Genomic DNA, 18,928 nt, shown 5'->3' with positions numbered 1-18,928 from the left:
CCAGCTTGCTGACTGCAGATCTTGGGACTTCTCAGCATCCAACCTCCATAACCGCATGAGCCAATTCCTTATAATAAATAAACAAACATACATACACACATATACACAATATAGAATGTGTATGTGTGTGTGTGTGTGTGTATATATATATATATATATATATGATCATAGCATATCTAAGCAGTCCCATTAGGATGCATCTTTGGGTTCCTTCCAGGAATTCTAGGACATAAGTATGCTCCCTTCCACTGTAAATGTACACTGGATCACACAGACTCAATTGTGCTCAGAATGAAACAGCCTGTGGCCTCAAGTGGCTCATCCTACACATATAGTCACCTCTAAAGAAATCTTCAGTTACTAGAAGTGATTTAAAAATTAGTTCCCTTATTTTACTTCATCTCCCACAGAACAGTAAATGGGACCCAAACCAAAACTCATATAACACTTCTCCAAACCTCTCTTTCCTTCCAAACTCATCCAGAAGCTCTCAAAAGAAACCCTCTTTCTTCCATCTGACTTTTTGCCCTATCCTCAGATCTGTACTTAATTTCTTGAAGAAATGTTTTCCAATATTTGAATCCATTATCCAGATTCTCCACAAGAAAGGGAGCCTAGGAACCTTGGCATTCATCCAGCAAGCAACAATCTTTCCCTCTTTCTTCCTGGCCTTCCAGGTTGATTATCTCTTCCCATTCTCCCTTTTCTGTAATACTAAAAGCCTAGGACTGGTCTGCTTCCATAGAGTGAGTGCATGGAGGAAGCTATGGGGAAGCTGATCTAGAAAACTAAAAATCTCATTTTTGGAAGGCTGAGAACATTCCTAAGTCAGTAAATTTTGATTCCAGCACATAAATCCTGCAGACCCAGAGGCCATTCTACCTCAAAAGTAACTTGGCATCTCCAGACACAGGGCTACTATATGTTAGTATTAGAGCTGAATGCTCAAAGGGCAATGTTATTTCCCTTATTTCCAAGCCTTTGGAGTGGCAATGGGATGGAGGTGAGGTCAGGGTTGTGAAGGAGCTGGTAGAGTCTCACTGTGACCCCTAAGTACCAATACAACCTCTGATGAGGACAAAGGCATACGCTCCGTTTCTGCTCAGGTTGATTTGTTCTGCCCTGTTCCTTGGCCAAATTAAAAATGTGTGCTATTGGTCACAGACAGCCTGCAAATCCATCACTGCCCATCGCTGGGTGGACTGCCCTCAAGTGTGTGTGCCCACTTAATGCCGGGTCAGCAGAAATATGTTTACAAATGAAAGAAACCACATCCATTACCATATTTTTTACATCTATTTTTAGCCTAAAAAGTATTCAGGGCAATTTACATTCATTTTAGGATGGAAACATTACACTTGGTATGCATATTAGTGAACCGGAGCTATATATAACATTGCTCTTCACTTTTGCACACTGTGTACAATTGCCTGCAAGGGGAGGGACCTCTCATTTCATAAACACTTACCCGTCGTGATCAGCATTTTGACATTCCTCATCTGATAACTATGCGTGGTTGTTGCTGAATCTCTGATCCAGAACCAACTGACATTTCCACATTGTACATAAGACTAATCTTTGTGTAACCGAAGCCATGATTTTGAGAGGTCTGTTGTCATTTATAATCCCATTTTAGAATGTGAACAGATTGAATGCATCCCTTTTTCACTTGGAAAGAGAAACTTGGTAATTTCAGCCCTATTGGTCACATTCTGCAGAAATATCCTGAATAAATTTTCAGTATTTTGGGCTTATGGATCAATGACTTAATGTCATACATGGATGCCTTTGGTCTGAGATTTTCTTCAGCTCCTTATGATAACCACAAATTGTTGACTGCGGCTCTTGCATATGTTCTACTGTCCAGATCTATTCATGTGTCTGATTTCTATTGATGTGCTAGTTTGTCTCATCGATTTCTTTAGTATTAATTTAAGCCTGATATTCTCAGATAGGGTTCAGGGCATCAGAATCACCTATACCGGGCCCTTCTTGCATGCTTTCTTGTCCCACAGGGATTCTAGTACATCTCAACCTCTCAATTCAGAACAATTGATTTTGGTGCTTCTGTTCATACATTTCATCAGGGCAGGAAGCTTGTTTGAGTGGGAGGACTCCAGCTAGCAAGTGTGGGAAGGGGTATTTGGTGGCTGACTGAGATGAGGTGACAGTGCTCTGAAGCAAAGTAACTGACAAGGAGATGGTGTTTGGTACTGCTGCTCCCTCGGGTTAAGCTTTGTGTTGGCTGGACTGGTCATCTCCCTGTTCCATGAAGATGCAGGGCCAATTCCCTGACCTTGTTGCTCCAACTGGTTTGGAAAAGGCTCCTCCTGCCCATCCACTTATCTAATCCTACCTGTGCATCAGGATCCTCCTTAGGTCCTGTTTCCTCCTTGAAGCCTTACGGGTAACCAGAATTTATGCCTTCCTTGATTTTTCTTTTTTGAACCATAAATGTTTATATTTCTCATTTTTGCACATATGTTGCTTATATTTTTGAACTGATTCCTGAGTATAAGAATCGTCATTGTAACAATATCACAAGTTCCTTGAAGTCTATAATTTTATAAATTTTATTTTCCAGAGGAGAGAACTTTGAACAGAATGAGAGGAAGAGAACTAGTATTTATTTAGCATTACTATGTGCCAAGTACATATGTGGGAAGCCCTCAATATCTTCCTGTAATTTTTTTCTGCATGGTATTATTTCCTTTTTATAGATGATTAAAATGAGGTTTACAGTTTTAAGTAACTAGCTGAAAACACATGAATTGTGGCAGAGAAATTAGAAATTTGTTTCAGGCTTACAAAACACCAATCTCATCTGCTACCATTGTATTTAAACATCAGCCTCACTATACCTTAAAAGTCTGTCCAGTATCCACTTTATTTAGGCATACTACTGTCTTCCCGTTTTAGTATGTAATATAGGTGATTTTTCCCTACCTTAATATATATTTTTCAATACTAGCTTTCATTGCTACTATAGTTTATCCTTTACTTTCAGAATAAATGATAATTGTATAATGATAGTATCAATCAGTTGCCCAGAAGTCTTGATACAACTTCTTTTGGGAGCCTTGTGCTTATAATTATATACATAGTCATTGCTGTCAAAATCACCTTTTCCCAACTATTATGAGGATGCTTTTAGTAGTAGAAATAGAAATAGTATACCTTGAGAATGTTGTTTGTACTAGCATTGCTTTTTTTTTTTAATTTTATTTATTTTTGGCTGCATTGGGTCTTTGTTGCTGTGCGTTGCAGCGAAAGGGGGCTACTCTTTGTTGCGGTGCGTGGGCTTCTCACTGCAGTGGCTTCTCTCGCTGTGGAGCACCAGCTCTAGCACTGCTTTTTATTTATCACAGGAAATAATTTTTACATGGAAAGTCATAGAACTGTAATTATGTTTTTATTATCTAATACTTCTACAAGATTTCAATCTTTTTTCTCTAAGTATTTGAGTTATCGAGATTATAAATCTTTCTGTGTTTTTTTATGTATGATTTGAAAGAATCAATAAACATCCTCACCAACTCTTCTGATTTTATAATGCTAGTCAGAAAATTTTATTCATTCTGACAGTTTCTTATATACTAGGTCTTCTTTATCAGTTTTACTTCAACTATTGAATTCTTGGAAGATTTCATAACCATAACACTTTTGTTATTTTTATTATTTTCTGACTGCCAAAATCCTGTTATTTCCTTTTTCCAGTAAAGATTTAGCTTCTGAAAACTATGTTTAATCATCTCAGACTTTTAAAATTAACACTATGTATAATTTTTCTAGATGCCAGCTTTCATTTTTCTTAATTTAGTTTCCCTGGGGTGTGTTTAAAATTATTATCTTATTTGTCTCAATCCTTTTACTAGCATTAACATTTTCAGGTTTAGAAATATTTATATGGCTCCTATAAGATTCAGGTTTTACCAGATTCATATCTGCAGCTTGCCACCCAGCTTTTTATTGAAGTCTCATGGAATATTAAATACATTTTTTGATTATTTGCACCAGGGCTACTGAATCTCAGGAGAAGAAACTATTATGAGGACATCTCATCCTTTGGTTTGCTTGATGCTGTTTTTATACTTGTGGTAGAACAGGTATAGAACTCTGCATCTGTTTCTGTTAATTAGGGAAATATAAAGAGGCAGTCACGTGTAGGGAGATTGAGAGCATATTCTAGAACCAGACAGCCATGGATTTGAAACCTGGGTCTCCCATTTATTAGTAGTAACTTTGGGAAAATTGTTTAACCTTATGGTGCTTTAATTTCCTCATCAGTAAAAGGGGGGTGATAATAATCACTACCTTATAGAGTTGTAGGAGTATTAACTTAGTTAATACATTTAAAGTGCTTAAAATAGGGCACATACATATAGCTCTCGTGTGTGTGTGTGTGTGTGTGTGTGTGTGTGTGTGTGTGTGTGTGTGTAGGGAATGCTCTAACAAGAGTTTATTTAAAATGAATCTGCTTGGTTTCACTGTCACACATACAGAGATAGCCCATGGCACTCTACATTTTCTACCCATAATATAATGTAGTGAATTTTGATATTCCACAGGGTCATTCTTGTAAACCAGAAAAAAGAAAAGTATTTTTTTAGTTTTTCCTTTTTGAGCAGCATATGTTTTTCTTTACCCAAAGTGCTAGCAACGTTTTTTCTCCCTTCTTCCCTTTTTCTTGAGTTATTGTCTGCTGAGAAATATGGACAGTTCCAGGTCTCACCTGTGACTATCTCAAGAGGGAAAATCAATACAATAATTAACTTATATAAAGATGTCTAAGGCCATGATTACCTCTGCTCTTTCTTTTTCTTAGTAGTAAGACTTTCACAATTGGCTTTAGTAAATTTTGCAAAAGTTCCATGAATAAATCTGTAACCATATTCATATATAAAAATAGTTACATGAATTTTCAAGAAAAGGCCAGGGGCTGAGTGGGAAGGAAATATATTACTTTGTTCTATGCACTCATCTATGGGCTGCATGTGTTTAATAAACATTTTTTCCTATTTCCATTTGTGTCTGTGAAAATCCCAAATTTTCTTGAAGATTCTTCAACCTAACTGTCCTTGCCTTCGTAAAATCTTTGAAAGCCTCCATTAGAATGGATCAATCTACTAAAAAAAGTAGGTATAATTATGGGTCAACATATATCAACCCCATGGTAACCGCAAATCAAAAACCTACAATAAATACACAAAAACCAAAAAGAAAGGAACACAAGCATACTACTAAGGAAAGTCATCAAAAAACAGGGAAGAAATAAAAAGAAGAAATGAACAGAGAAGAACTACAAAAACAATCAGAAAACAAGTAATAAAATGGCAATAAGTACATATCTATCAATAATTACTTTAAATGTCAATGGACTAAACTCCCTGATCAAAAGGCATAGGGTGGCTGATTGGATAAAAACAAAACAAAACAAGACCCTTCAATATGCTGCCTGCAAAAGACTCACTTCAGGGCTAAAGACACACACAGACTGAAAGTGAGAGGATGAAAAAAGATAATTCATGCAAACAGAAAGGACAAGAAAGCAGGGGTAGCAATACCCATATGAGACAAAACAGACTTTAAAACAAAGGCTATAACAATAGAATACAAGGAGAGGATATTACACTTGTTAACATACATGCACCCAATACAGGAGCACCTAAATATGTAAAGCAAATACTCACAGACATAAAGGGAGCAATTGAAAATAATACAATCCACCTCTTAGTTTTCCCAATGTGGGTTTTATCTCTTTCATGACACTTCATACACTACATCATAAACTTCTTTTTTTTTTTTAAATCAACATAGACTTCTTGAAGTCAGAATCTCTGTCATTTTATCTGTTTGTCTTTAGTCTTATATTCCCCCCACCCTGCTTCACCTCTTGCCGAGTATAGTAGCTCAAGTGGGTGGGTCTTCAACAAATGGTTCTGGAATGAATAGATTTATAAATGACTAGAACTGGTATGAGACATAGAAATCATTTAGTTTGATACCTCATTTCAACCATGAGAAAATTGAGGCTTAGGAGGGTGTCCAATTTTGCTTGAGATCACAAAGCAAGCACAGAAAGGGGGAAAAAAATACCTTTTTTATGTTGGTGTACATTTTTAATTATAATGATTAAAATCTTAGAAGTACTGGTACTTGAGAATTATAAATCTCTAGAATATCTGAGACATTGCTTTGGAAGTAGCTATAGCAAAGCAGGTAAGTATCTCTAAATACTGTAAATAGGATTCCTATTTAGCCAATTTTGTCACTTGATAAACAGTTTTAAAGAGAAACAGATAAATTCCATATTGCATTTTATTCGCCAGTAGTCTTGTGCAGTACTTGACTTGTAAATTGATTTGTCCAATTGACTATCCACAATTGTCAGGTTACTCTGGTAAAATGGAAGCCTCTGACAATTAGAGAGATCTGGAACCATGTGTCCTTCACTACAACACTGCACATGAACCGTTAGAATGAAAATCAGTTTCTCCGACAAAATAGAGTTTTACTTTAGCAGCAGGCACAAAACATTGAAACACTCTCTTCCTATAAACCCTCTGAAGCCTCTGCTTCTTGTCATTTTAGAAACCCTGACAAGGACCTTACATGAATCATTCATTTTGTGAAAATACAAAATTCTGTCAGCAGCATCAGCTAGCCCAGTTGGATTAGGAAACAGAATCAGGATGAACTAGAGCTTGAGAGCATGGGTGTTACTTTAAAAGCGGTAGCCTTCTGGGCTCACCAGAATTTTAGACATCATTCACGCAAGGACAGAGGTGCCTGTATAATTTTCGTAGCCAAAATATATCTTGAATAGTACTAATTTCACCAGTGAAAATTTACTTCCAAAGTTCTTTGTAATAATATATGAATCTTCTAGTGAAGATTCAGATATTGATATTTGAAGACCCTGCCATAGTTCCATTCCTGAGAGTGGACTCCTATTTCAAATGTTAACAATGCCTTAGGTTGTTTGTGGCTTAAGTTTAACACACACACGTTAAGTAACACTGTATATGCATAGAAAAAGACTGGAAAAAATGCATGTAAATATTGACAATGGATGGGATGATGGGGTAATAGGTAGTTATAATTTTCTTTATATTTTTCCATTCCAGTTTTTTATAATAAGCATATAATTTTGTAACTAAGAAAAGTAACTTATTTATAAATAATTTTAGTATTTTCATGGATAACATAGTGTTTTCTATTTTGGTCTTCTTATCCCAAAACCATGATCCTAGCTGCCATATAAACCGTCTTGGCAGTTCTCTCACCTTATCATCTTCAGTTGCCTTAACTAGCAGGCTAGGAATCTTGCTGCACCTTTTCCCCTTGGATCATGCTTAGCTTTAGTAACACAGAGGTTTCTTGTTATTATTCCCTTCCTCTTGTGCCTTTGGCAGATAATATTAAGCGATTAAGGCACTCTTTCTCCTGATCCTGTACTCTCCTTGAGGTTATCCCAGTTCACTATGCCTGATCAGCTGGAATTGGCAACAATGAAATCAGCAAAGCCTAAACTAATCTGGGGATTGAGAGAGTCTAGCCTTGCTTGGAGCACCCATGAGGCAGGCCAGCTGGTTTCTATTTACATGGAGGAGTAACGAGCTTATTGAAAAGGAGTTCTTCCAAAAGTAAGAGGGGTTAATATACAGCAGCTTGATTGCAGGACAAGGGGTTGTTGTTAAAGGAGAAAAGTGGTTTTGAAAGCAGGATGGCATTTGCTAGTCAGATTTCTCTTTGCCGCAGCCCCACGGCTGAGTCCTAGGATGCATAACGAAACATTCCTTTATAAGTTGCACTAATGGAAATGGCTAGTGGTGTTCCCACTGGAGCATAATAATGTAATCCTGATACATCACATTCAGGAACCGTGAAGAAGGAAACAGTACAGTATATGCCAATCATCCCTCTGGAATTTTCCAAACTGAAAGTAATTTGAATGGGGCTGGAGTTTCTGAATTCTATGAGAATATAGTTCTGCTAACATTTTAGGTTTCCTATTTTAGTCTCAAATTTGTGTGGTCCATGAATACGTGGATTATTCTCAGAAATTATGTGACATAAAAGGGGAGTTATTATCGTTTTCATTTTACAGATTAATAAAAGCAAGGAGAGGTCAAATCTGTTCACACAATGATAACTTATGTTGGAGACGAACTAGAACCCGGCTGTAACTTTGTTCTTTTCCCACTGGAACACATCACAACTAGGCCCATAGACACTTACCCAGAACACACTGAATAAAGCTCTGTATCAGATGCTGGGACTACCATAAATATAATGAGAAGTGCAGACCAACTTAGCACACTAAAATATACAGGTATTGGGGGATTAAGATGGTGGAGTAAGAGAACATGAAGTTCACCTCCCCCCACAAATACATCAAAAATACATGTATATATGGAACAGTTCTCATGGAAAACTAACTGAAAACTGGCAGAACTCCTATACAACCAAGGCTGCAAGAAAGATTCTCATGTAATTGGGCAGGACTGGAAAAAAAGCATTGGATAGGGACATGTATCACTGAAGGGGTCTAAGAGGAAAAGAAAGACCACACAGGTGGACTCGCGCTGGGGAATGAGCCAGAGACTAGGCATCCCAGCCCTGGGGTCCTGTGTGGAAGCGACAAGCCCTCTTGCTTGCTGGGAGAACTGCTGGGACACATAGAAGGGCTGGAGAAGCCTAGACTCCACTCATGAGGAGTGTGCAGGTGCTGGCTTGCCAACAAACAGGAAGGCGAGAACTCTGCACTAGTGGCTGCTGCCTAGCCACACTCCCCACTCCCCAGTCTGAGCTGGGTGAACAGCCAGCCTATCCCTGTTTACTCCATACCATGGCTTGGCCCAGGATCTAGAGCAGCCAAGTCCTGGGAAAAGAATCTAGCAATGCAGAGATGGCCAGAGGGTCCAGGGAGTGATCAAGGTGTGGCAGTGGTGGCTATTGTTGGTGCTTATGCAAACATAGGCAGCCCAGAACTCTGGCAGCAATGCAGCTGCTCAAGCCCCCAGGAACAACATGTCTTGACTCCCACCCCCAGTTATGTGAACTCTCCAACCCGTCCACTCCACACCACAGCTTGGAATTGGATCTAGGCCTACCAGGTCCTGGGAGAAGACTCAATATAGGGACACAGCAGTGGCCCTGGGGGCCTGGGATGTGCTCCAGGTGGGGCAGTGGTGGCCATTATTGTCACTTGCTCAGGCAGTGCCACAGAAGCAGCCCAGATCTCTGACAGCAGCACAGCTGCTTCAATTCCTGCAACCACAAGCCCTGACTCCCAGTCCCAGTGGGCAAATGCTCTGGCCATGCCCACTCCATACCACAACCTTGCAATAGATCTGGGATAACCACAGCAGAGGAGGGTATGGTACCTTGAACTGTGTCTGGGTGGAGCTGAGGGTGGCTGCACAGGTGGGTGTGGAACCTATATGGCCACACAAGTCTCACTTGCCTCAGCACTCCCCTCCTTTGAGGCAGGAACCCCAGTGTGGGAAGAGGGAATATCACACACCTGAAGTGAACAGAGCCTGCTTGAACCCAACCTTCATGGCTTATGCTCCAGCAGCTGGGGAGCAGACCCCACCCCTGACAGGGCAGTGACAGCCACAGAGCAGAAAGGAAGTCCCGCCTCACATTTAGAGCAGGTTTTAGCTCTTCTAACACCAACCACAGCCTCTATCATGGTGATTGTGACAAGCACACCCTGAGGGAACTTGTGGCTAGTATCCACATCACATCCAGCCCTCACACCAAACACATTGAGCACACAGTCTATATAGGGATAGTCCCACATAAAAAAGCCACTTCAAGACCACAAAATATAACTGTTGTACCTAGATTCATAGACAAAGAGAAAGTTAAGTAAAATGAAAAGGCAAAGGAACAACTCCCAATTGAAAGAGCAAGTGAAAACCCTTGAAAAAACAAATGAAACAGAGATAGTCTACGAGACACTGAGTTCAAAAATTTGGTAATAAATATGCTAACTGAATTCAGAAAGAGTACTGATATAAACACAGATCATTTTAACAGGGATCTAGAAACTATAAAAATAACCCAATCAAAAATAGATAATTCAATTTTTGAGATAAAAAAATACTCTAGAAGCAATGAATAGCCAGATAAGTGACACAGAAGAATGCATAGGTGATCTGGAAGACAGAATAATGGAAATCACCCAGTCAGAACAACAGAAAAAAAAAAAAAAAAAAAAAGGAAGCAACATACGAGATCTCTGCAAGAATATAAAATATGCCAACAAATGCATAATAAGTGTTCCAGAAGGAGAAGAGAGAGATAAGGGGATCAAAAATGTACTTGAAGAAATTATGGCTGAAAATTTCATAACTCTGAAGAAGGAAACAGATATCCAGGTACAGGAAGCACAGAGGGTCCCAAATAAAATGAACCCAAGGAGATACACATCAACACATATCATAATTAAAATGACAAAAGTTAAAGATAAAGAGAGGATTCTAAAGACACCAAGAGAAAAAAAGAGTCATATACAAGGTAACCCCCATAATGCTATGAGCTGAGTTTCTCTGCAGAAACTTTGCAGGGCAGGAGAAGGTGGCATGATATATTCAAAGTCCTGAAAGGGAAACCTAGGATACTTTACCCAGCAAGATCATCACCTAGAATAGAAGGACAGATAAAGAATTTCTCAGACAATCAAAAAGTATTTAAGAGAATTTAGCAAAAATAAATATATCTTAAAAGAAATGTTGAAGGGTCTTTAAATAAAAAAGAAGCAAGAACCTATGGGAAAGGGAAAATCCTAATAGGAAAGGCAAAGGATTGAAGATGACTTTAAGAAGCCAGTATGTAGATTAAAAACAAACAAACAAAAAATGTAAACTCAATTATAACTACAATAAATAGTAAAAGAATAATAAGCATGAAGATGTAAGGTATGACATCAAAAACACAAAATGTAGCAGAGGGGAGTAAAAAAATGTAAATCTTTTAGAATGTTTTTGAACTTGAAAGATTATCAGTTTAAACCAAGTAGATATAGTTATGGGACAATATATACAAACTCCATGGTAACCACAAACCAAAAACATACAATAGATACACAAAAAACCAAAAGAAAGAAACATAAGCATACTATCAATACTAATGAAAATCATCAAACCACAATGGGAAAAATAAAAAGAAGAAGAAATGAAGAAAGAAGAAGTATTAAAAAAACAGAAAACAAGGCTTCCCTGGTGGTGCAGTGGTTGAGAATCTGCCTGCTAACGCAGGGGACACGGATTTGAGCCTTGGTCTGGGAAGATCCCACATGCCGCGGAGCAACTAGGCCCATGAGCCACAACTACTGAGCCTGCGTGTCTGGAGCCTGTGCCCCGCAACAAGAGAGGCCGCGACAGTGAGAGGCCCGCGCACCGCGATGAAGAGTGGCCCCTGCTTGCCACAACTAGAGAAAGCCCTCGCACAGAAACAAAGACCCAACACAGCCAAAAATATATAAATAAATTTATTTAAAAAAAAAACAAAAACAGAAAACACGTAATAAAATGGCAATTATTACATAATTATCCATAATTACTTTAAATGGCAATGGAACAAATGCTCTGATCAAGACATAGGGTGGCTGATTGGATAAAAAAACAAACAAACAAAAAAACAAGGACCTACAATATGCTCCCTACAAGAGACTCACTTCAGGGTTAAACACACACACGGACTGAAAGTAAGGGGATGGAAAAAGATATTTCATGCAAACCAAAATGACTAGAAAGCAGGGGTAGCAATACTCATATCAGACAAAATAGACTTTAAAACAAAGGCTATAACAAAAGACAATGAAGAATATTATGTAATGATAATGGGATCAGTGTAAGAATATATTATACTCTTTAACATATATGCACCCAATGCAGGAGCACCTAAACATATAGAGCAAATTCTAACAGACATAAAGAGAGAAATTGACAATAATACAATAATAATAGGAGACTTTAAACCCCACTGACATTAATGGGTAAATCATCTATAGAGAAACTCAATAAGGCAAAAGAGGTCTTAAATGACACAATAGTCCAGTTGGACTTAATTGATATCTACAGGACACTACATCGAAAAAAAGCAGGATGCATGTTCCTCTCAAGTGCACATGGAATGTTCTCTAGTATAGACCATATATTAGGTTGCAAAACAAGCCTCAACAAATTTAAGAGGACAGAAATTATATCAAGCATTTTTTTGGACCACAATGGTCTGAAACTAGAAATCAACCACAGAAAGAAAAATGGGAAAAAAAACAAATATGTGGAAACTAAACAACATGCTACTACAAAAACCAATGGGTCAAAGATGAAATCAGAGGAAATCGAAAACTACCTCCAGACAAATGAAAATAGAAATACAACTTTGCAAAATCTATGAGAGGCAGCAAAAGCAGTTCTAAGAGGGAAGTTTATAGCAATGCAGCTCTTCCTCAAGAAACAAGAAAAATCTCAAATGAACAACCTAACCGACCACCTAAAACCATTAGAAAAAAGAAGAACAAAGCCCAAAGTCAGCAGAAGGAAGGAAATAATAAAGATCAGAGAGGCAATAAATAAAATACAGTTTAAAAATCAATAGAAAAGATAAATGAAACCAAACTGTTTCTTTGAAAAGATAAACAAAATTGATAAAACTTTAGCCAGGCTCACCAAGAAGAAAAGAGAGAGAACCCAAATAAACAAAATAAGAAATGAAAGAGCAGGGAAATAACCAATACCACAGAGATACAAAAAATCATGAGAATACTGTGAACAGTTATATGCCAACAAATGGGACAATCTAGAAGAAATGGGCAAATTTCTAGAAACATTTGGCATGCTAAGATTAAATCTAGAAGAAACAGACAGTTTGAAAAGACCAATCACTAGAAGTGAAATAGAATCTGTAATAATAACAATAAAAAAACTCCCTGCAAACAAAAGTCCAGGACCAGATGGCTTCACTGGGGAATTCTGTCAAACATATAAAGAAGAATTTATATCAATACTTCTCAAACTATTCCAAAAAATTGAAGAAGTGGAACACTCCCAAAATCATTCCATGAGGCTGTCATTACCTTGATACCAAAACCAAAGATACTATAAAAAAAAGAAAATTACAGGCCAATATCTTTGAGGAATATAGATGCAAAAATCCACAACAAACTATTAGCAAAATAAATCCAACAATATATAAAAAGGAGCACACATCATGATCAAGTTGAATTTATTCCAGGGTCCAAAGAATGGGTCAACATATGCAAATCAATCAGTGTGATATACCACATCAACAAAAGGAAAAACAAAAACCACATGATCATCTCAATAGATACAGAAAAGAGCATTTGACAAAATTCAACATCCAGTCATGGTAAAAAACTCTTATCAAAGTGGGTATAGAGGGAATATATATCAACATAATAAAGACTATATATGACAAACTCACACCAACATAGTACTCAACAGTGAAAAGCTGAAAGCCTTCCCACTAAATGCAGGTACAAGACAAGGATGCCTATTCTCATCACTTCTATTTAACACAGTATTGGCAGTCCTGGCCACAGCAATCAGACAAGGAAAAACATAAACGGTATCCAAATAGGAAGAGAAAAGGTCAAACTGTCACAATTTGCAGATGACATGATACTCTATATAGAGAGCCCTGAAGTGTCCATACAAAATCTACTAGAACTAATAAATGAATTCAGTAAGGTTGCAGGATACAAGATTAATATACAGAAATCTGTTGCATTTCTACACACTAATAATGAAATATCAGAAAGAGAAAGTAAAAAAAAAATCCCATTTAAACTCACATAAAAAACACCTAGGAATAAAATTAACCAAGGAGGTGAAAGACCTATATGTTGAAAACTGTAAAACACTGATGAAGGATTTATAGATGATTCAAAGAAATGGAAAGTTATTTCAGGCTCTTGGATTGGAAGAATTAATGTTATTAAAATGGCCATACTACTCAAAGCAATCCACAGATTTAATGTGATCCCTATCAAAATATCCATGACATTTTTCACAGAACTAGAAAAACTAATCCTAAAATTTGTATGGAACCACAAAATACCCAGAATTGCCAAAGTAATCCTGAGAAAAAAAGAACAAAGCTGGAGGTATAACCTTCCTGGACTTCAGACTATACCACAAAGTTACAGTGATCAAAACAGCATGGAATTGGCACAAAAACAGACACATAGATCAATGGACCAGAATAGAGAGTCCAGAAATAAACCCATGCACCTATGGTCAGTTAATCTATGACAAAGGATACAAGAATATACAATGGAGAAAAAACTGTCTTTTCAATAAGTGGTGCTGGGAAAACTGGACAGCCACACCTAAAACAATAACATTGGAACATTCTCTCACACCATATAAAAAAATAAAATCAAAATGGTTTAAAGACCTAAATGTAAGACGAGGAACCATAAAACTCTTAGAAGAGAACATAGGTGAAACACTCTTTGACATAAATCATAACAATACTTTCTTGGATCAGTTCCCCAAGGCAAAAGACACAAACAAAAAAAATAAACAAATGGGACCTAATTAAACTTAAAAGATTTTGCACAGCAAAAGAAACCATCAAGAGAACAAAAAGACAACCCACAGAATGGGAGGAAATATTTGCAAATGATGTGACAGATCAGGGTTTAATATCCAAAATGTATAAACAGTTCATACAACTTAATAACAACAACAAAAAAAACCCCCAAATAATCCAATCAAAAAATGGGCAGAAGACTTGAACAGACATTTTTCTAAGGAAGACATACAGATGGCTAAGAGTCACATGAAACGATACTCAATATTGCTAATTATTAGAGAAATGCAAATCAAAACCACAATGATGTATCACCTCACACCTGTCAGAATGGCTATCATCAAAGTCTTTAAAAAAAAAAAAGTCTTTAAATAACAAATGTTGGAGAGGATGTGCAGAAAAGGGAACCCTTGCACTCTGTTGGTGGGAATGTAAATTAATGCAGCTATTATGGAAAACAGTATGGATGGTCCTTAAAAAACTAAAAATAGAACTACCATATGATCTAGCAATCCCATTCCTGGTAATATATTCAGAAAAAAATTAAAATATTACTTTGAAAAGATACATACACCCCAATATTCATAGCAACATTATTTATAAGAGCCAAGACAAGTAAGTAACCCAAGTGCCCATCAGCAGATAATTGGGTCAAGAAGATGTGAGATAGATAGACAGACAGACAGAACTAGAGAGTTACGCTTAGTGAAATAAGTCAGACAGAGAAAGACAAATACTATATGATATCACTTATATGTGGAACCTAAAACATAATACAAATGAATGTATATACAAAACAGAAACAGACTCATAGACATAAAAAACAAACTTGTGGTTACCAAAGGGGAGATGGAAAAGGGGAGGGACAAATTAAGGGTATGGGATTAACAGTTACAAACTAATATATCAATATATAAAGTAAATAAGCAACAAGAATTTACTGTATAGCACAGGGAAATATACCCACTTTCTTACAACTATAATGGAATATAATCTGCAAAAATACTGAATCACTATGCCGAACATCTGAAACGAACACAAATTGTAAAGCAACTATACTTCAATTAAAAAAAAAAAAAACTACAGATGTGATTTGATTTGTAAACTTCAGCTGAGTCCACGTACAATTCCAAGAATCATTATGTGGTGTGTATTTTACAAAGATGGAAAATCTCACAGGTTCTTCTTCCAATGCGATGTTACAACTTTTCTGAGAGGTTAGTCTGTTCCCTTTTCCTCCTTGACCAATAGAATGTGGAGGAAGGTTCCCTGTGTGACTTCTGAGATTTTCTTATAGAATGTGATATGACTCAGGATACACATCTTTGGATCCCCAAGAGGCTATGTAAGAATCCTGGCTACCGTGAAGCCACCATCCTAGAGAGACATGAGGTAGCATCACAAAGAGATAGAGAGAGATACCAAAGAAGCCCTTTTTCTTCCAGACCCTGCTCAACTCTTCCTAGCTCAGGACTCAGACATTCAAATGAAGAAATCTTGGAAGACCCCAGTCCAAGCCACCAGCTGATAGTAACCTTATGAGAGTCCCCAAGCCAAAACCACTCAGTCAAGCTGCTCCCAAATTCCTGACTCACAGAAACTATGAAAGAAATTAATATTGTTATTTTATGCACCTAAGTTTTGGGGTGATTGGTTAGGCAGCAATGGTTAACTAATGCACAGCAGGAGAGATGTGTTCAAAAATCTTCTCAGGGGCTTCCCTGGTGGCGCAGTGGTTGAGAATCTGCCTGCCGATGCAGGGGACACAGGTTCGAGCCCTGGTCTGGGAGGATCCCACATGCCTTGCAGCAACTAAGCCCGTGCGCCACAACTACTGAGCCTGCGCGTCTGGAGCCTGTGCTCCGCAACAAGACAGGCCGCGATAGTGAGAGGCCCGCGCACCGCGATGAAGAGTGGCCCCCACTTGCCGCAACTGGAGAAAGCCCTCGCACAGAAACGAAGACCCAACACAGCCAGAAATAAATTAAAAAAAAAAAAAAAAAAATCGTCTCAGTTGCTATCCCTGCTTTACAGAGCTGAGAAACCAACAGTGTTTAATACAAGAAATTCCTTAAAAAACATAAAACTGATGAATCCATCCATTTCTACTTTATTGTACACACATTTATCTTTGGTTTGAGTGCTGTTTTCACTTCTAATATGCATTTCACCTGTTCTTTTAATGAGACACCATCTTTGATAGTTCTGTAAAAACTGTTATAAAGATCTCAATTTATTGAATGATATGTCCAAATTCCTCCTTTAGAATGACATAAAAGAGAAAAGAGAACTAAAGCCCATTGGCATTTGCTCCGTTTGCTCCAGTTTCTGATTCTCTGGAGCCTGCATCTTCCAAGCAACTCCACGTAAGGAGTTGCTTGGAAGATGAACTGGCTAAGGGTCTGAGAGAAACAATGGTGAACTGGCTAAGGGTCTGAGAGAAACAATGAAAGCTGAATCTGAGAGGTTCTACCTCATTTTAATGCATAAATCATGCAAAGTTAATTCAAATGAATTTACTGGAGGTGTTCAGAAAAAAAGGCAATTTTAGGTGTTTCGAACTCTTTCCTCACACTTCAGCATGTTAATACATTGAAAGAGTTCGGAAAAGATCATATGACACCAATGAGCCTTCCAAAAGAGCCCTTGCTCTGCTGTCTCACCACTCCCCTACTCTTCCTCTTCTTCCTCCTTAACCTAAACGTCTCTAGTCTGCATTTAACTCCTCAATCAATCATTTCAACATGTAACTTAACCTCCCTAAATCTTTTTACTCAGCTCTAAAATGAGGATAACAACAGTAGCCAGTTTTATTTGCTTAATTAGTTTGTTACTGGGCAAATACATAATTGATTATCTCTGTATCAACTCTCTGATATTGCAACATCCTATAATATTATAATTTTTTTGGATTTAAGTAAAGGACTTGAATTGATGAGGGATGGCTACTCTACTAGATAAGTTTGAAAAGGCCTGGGTTCCAGAGTTGTAATCTTTTGAGGAGAACTCCTGGTTTCCTGCCTGGTGGTTGCAGAAAGTTATCCCAACAGCATGAAAGTCAGCTGAATGGCCTTTTTCCTCAGGTTTCTTCCTAATCTAAGAACTCTCCTTGGCATTCAGAAGGATGCTTGTTTTTGTTCTGCTTCATGCATACGAGAGAATCAGGTTCATTTTTTTCAGGAACTTCAGAGAGGCTTTGCCTTCCGATGAAAGGCAGAGTGGTGTGGGGTCACTTAAGGCCAATACTTGTTTTCTTTCTGAGGGAATGAGATAATGCAGTCCAAGGGGAAAACAGGTGCAATATTTTTTTCAATAGGAAAATGACTAGAAGGCCAGAAAAGGAGGGGGAGTGCACTATTAAATGAACTTTATATTGTTCAGGAAGGTACAGCTCCTATATAGAATTCTCTGATAACAGTGGATTTAAACTGTGTTTTTCTCTGCCTATTATGCTGAAAATAATATAACTGGCCAAAAAAGTTGGTGACACAGTTGAATGAATTTTATGGGCTAAAACACATAGGGAATTTGCAAGCAACAACTTTATGTAATATTTGATCAAGAAGCATGGTCCAAGGAACTTTGAAAAGGAGTTTCAGCCTTTTCTTTTCTGGCCAAGACTGTTTTCTTCTACCAGTTCCCATAATCATTAACTTGGATTTCTTCCATAGGCCAAGACTGCTAGGAAGAAGCTCTTCTCACCTTCAGTTCTTTGGCACCCTTGTGATGCATCCTTCAGAGTCTGAACTGCACTGCAGTGCCAGGCAAAGGGCATGTGTTTGGGATCTTAAGGCCTTGGTTTCACACTGGCTCTACCTTAGCAGTTGAGTGACAATGGAAAAAGCCACTTATTGTTTCAGAGCCTTGAGTTCCTAATTTCGTAAAAAGTCAGGAATAGTACTTGCCTCATAGGTATCCATGGAGGATCACAGGAGATAAAATGTGAAAATGCTTTATATACTTACTTTAATATTTAAACAAATGTTAATTATTGTATCGACTTTGATTCATAATTATTTGTCTTTTTTCTCACATTAAATCGAAAGATCCTTGAGGTAAAGATTTTGAGTTTCCCCTAGTTTCTGTCATAATACTTGGCATAGAGTAGGTGTTCAAAAAGTTTTTGAGGAAGGAATGTGCGAATACATGAGTGAATAATGAACCTGTTTTGGGGACTGTCTGTTATATATATGATGGGAGATTTCAGAGCATTATAAATTAAACTTTGGGCCTCTTTCACAATAATCATTGCTTAGAAGACTACTCTTTTAAAATCAATACATATGATAACCTCTAGTCAGCTCTGTGGCCCAGGCTCCCTGGTATAGATTTTTGACTGAGTACTATTCCTGCT

This window comes from Eschrichtius robustus, chromosome 2, assembly GCF_028021215.1.
Source record: "Eschrichtius robustus isolate mEscRob2 chromosome 2, mEscRob2.pri, whole genome shotgun sequence".
Classification (NCBI taxonomy): Eukaryota; Metazoa; Chordata; class Mammalia; order Artiodactyla; family Eschrichtiidae; genus Eschrichtius; species Eschrichtius robustus.
The sequence above is the reverse complement of the archived record's forward strand: the minus strand, read 5'-3'. Positions refer to the sequence as shown.